The sequence below is a fragment of the Aphanomyces astaci genome (assembly GCF_000520075.1).
Source record: "Aphanomyces astaci strain APO3 unplaced genomic scaffold supercont1.100, whole genome shotgun sequence".
Classification (NCBI taxonomy): Eukaryota; Oomycota; class Saprolegniomycetes; order Saprolegniales; family Verrucalvaceae; genus Aphanomyces; species Aphanomyces astaci.
Genome location: NW_009798363.1, coordinates 229,545 through 232,955, shown reverse-complemented (window position 1 = coordinate 232,955; position 3,411 = coordinate 229,545).

Genomic DNA, 3,411 nt, shown 5'->3' with positions numbered 1-3,411 from the left:
TCTGCACTCTGGGCACCTGATTCCGGTTGACAGTGCGTGGCGCTGTTGGGAGGCAGTCAGAACACCCTGTTCTGCTAGAGAACATCACCACTGCCCTGTCAGTCAGGTAGCAGTGTCTGCTAGCTGTGTAGGAGGTTTTTGTGCCTTCTAGAGGCTTTTCCTCAGAGTAGAAGACAGCGCAGAGTTGTCACGGAACATCACAGGATGTCGTGACCAATCATAATCTAGGATTTGATTGGCTGTTGGAGGAACTGGCACATCTAGAGCTAGTTCCTCCTCTGTCGTCAGAATTAATTCACTACCGGTTCTCCCCTCAACTACTCATCTGTCTGCTACTGCAACCTGCCCATCTAACTTTAATGTTTGTAGTGATCACGGATGGGAGGTCATGTATACCGGTATGGCCATATCTGCTTCAGTTTCATTGCGACAAGCACCTTGACGTGTTGACGTTTAACAATTTGCCAGAATGAAAACGGCAAACCACTTGTTTTACGAAAGTGCCTGTAAAACCACCTTCAAACCAACCAATCATCGCATTTGATGAAGTAATGTTAACTGTAAACAACGCACCCAACCGTTATTCAAGTTACTTTAAACGTTATTTAAGCCTGAGAATTTTTAAACAATGAATTTAGCCCTGGAATTGCCAAAAAAGGTGCAAAGCACAATACATGTTGCGCTCGCACATGTGCGCATGTGCGAAACCTACATGGAGTACAGAGGACGAAAACGCGATGGTGGAGGCAGAATTTGTAGTTTTCCGCGCACATGGTGCACATGCGCATGAGATGCCGCTATCTGTAGTTAGCTGCCGCGGTGCAGGTTGTGATGTGCACTTGTTCCCCATTCCGCGTCGTCATTCCTAGCCTATGTATTCCCATCAAAGTTCTGCATCGCACATGCGGAAATGAAGCTTTTTTCTGATATAGAACTGGCTGAAATTATCGCATCACCAGCCAATCATTGATCCTACGCTATCAACACATCTCTGAGGTTGAATATTGGGGACCAACACGAACACAGATAACCACAGTGCGGGAGCCCCAGTCACCACTCATATGTGTGGGCACTGGTGTTGCTGAAGAAGGAGTGACTAACGTAAATGACCAATTTATGATCACTGTATCAATTTATGATCACTCCCATTGAGCCAATCACGTCGGGGTATTTTTTGACCCCAAAGCCTCCAATAGATTATACTGAATGAACTCGATACATTACACACGCTAACCATGCCGAATCATCCGGACATTGGACTTGAAAATGGGTAAGTTCCTTGCCCTGCCCCGCAGATAACCTAAAATTGCTAAATGCTTACTAGTATCATGGATAGTATGGGTGCTTGTCAGGGAAATCACAGGTGTCGAAGACGACACAGACCTACCGTATTCGCCGTCTAACTGTACCCAAGCATTATCCTTACCCCATACTTTCACGCGCGCAGATGCCATGGCTATGCGCATCACAGGCAGTCCAAAAATGAAACGATTGGAACAGGTTATCCGGACCATGTGTTGGAACTGTCCCACCAAATATTCTTGAAATACATATTGTGCTTTCGAGTGGAATTTCGTGTTGTGGCGTGGTTTTTTGTTGGAATTTAAATCGATTTGATTGGCTAATTCAGATGAGCTCAAAATTATTAACCAATCAAAACCTTCTCAATGACATTCAACCAATCAGATCGATTGTGGATCGGTTTGGTCGGCGCGATTCGATTGCACCCCCTCCCCAAATTTGTATCAAATCGACAATAACCTTGTAAACTTATATATTACCTGACCATGATGCATACCCTATCCGCATAATTTGTATGCATCAAGGTATAGACAGTTCAAGGTTAAAATAGTGATCATAAATTAGTCCTCAAAAATAGAGTAAACTTGCTTGGAAAGTCGGCTTTTTGTATTAAGAGTACATCTTCAAATGTAATAATTTGATTATGAATTGAAAGCTCTGTGTTCGGTTGTTAAGAATCACTTCACAAAAATGTGAAAAGTCGTCCTGTGAGCCGAGATATGCGAATTCTACGGTGACTACTCCGAAAAAGTGATCATAAATTGGTCATTTACGTTAGAGATCTGACGGTCGACCCCGTTGGGTGTTAAATATACGCAACGACGGGCCTCGGCTTGGATCTTGGCCACGGGTGCCAGTGAAAGCCCTTGGTGCAATACTATGTTGGCCACGATTTACATCCAATCAATCATGGCCGTAAAATGGCAACAAAATTGGAAAGAAGTATTTTGTCACCCCATTATTGTGTTTTCGAGTGAAATTTCGTGTTGTGGCGTGGTTTCTCGTTGGAATTTAAATCGATTTGATTGGCTACTTCAGAAAAGCTCAAAATTATTAACCAATCAAAACCTTCTCAATGAAATTGAACCAATCCGAGCGATTGTGGATCGGTTTGGTCGGCGCAATTCGATTGCACCCCCTCCCCAAATTTGTATCAAATCGACAATATTAGCGATTTTCGAAGGCCCCAAAGTCTGTCATTTTGTGCAAAATGGTTCGATTAGGGGCCTTTTTTTTGCAATGTACATGATGACCAACTTTGGCCTCCATACATTTTATCAATTTTTGGATTGGCTTCTAAGCTTATTAGAGACAACGACAAATTTTATGAGACACTTGATACATCGGAATTGGCATGAAATCGAAATGTGATTGGGTTAAGAACTTCGAAATACCAAAAATATTATAGTTAACAGCAGGAGCTTCATTTTCGCAGTTTGAACAAACGATTATTTTATATTATTTGGTTCGATGGTTCAATTTATGTGATAACTGTTGACGCCGCGGGGCACTGGTTAGAGTATTTGATGTCCGGGAGTATGACGCGGATTCAAATCCCGGATTGCCTGACCTCTTGTCTATTTACTGTTAGGGTAACGTTACTACACCATTTTGCGTTTAATTTCAGCTTTTTTTCAATATATTTCACCCAACCCCCGATATATTTCACCCAACCAACGGATAATTTCACCTTTTGAAAATATATTTCACCTGACCACCTATATATTTCATGAAAAGTAAATCCTTTACGCCCGAAAGAGTGAAAACCAACACAAGCAACACATCTACGGCTCAAGCACCAACGTCCACGGCTTGCAACTTCGTAGCACGACATAAAACGGCTCAAAGCGAGCAGTATACACATGCAAGCGATTCGGCTCCATTCATATTCCATTGTTGAGTTAAATACTACCTCCATCCGAAAATAAGTGATTGGTTAGGCAAAACTTGAATCCGAAAATAAGTGATTGATTCAGTTTTGATGCCTCTGATTTGACAAAAAAAAGTCAACAACCAATTATAAACCATGAAAAGCAACATATTTAGGAACTTACTATCCAATCCAAAGTCTCAGATAATTATGTCAATCGAGTCAGAGCTGTCTGTCCA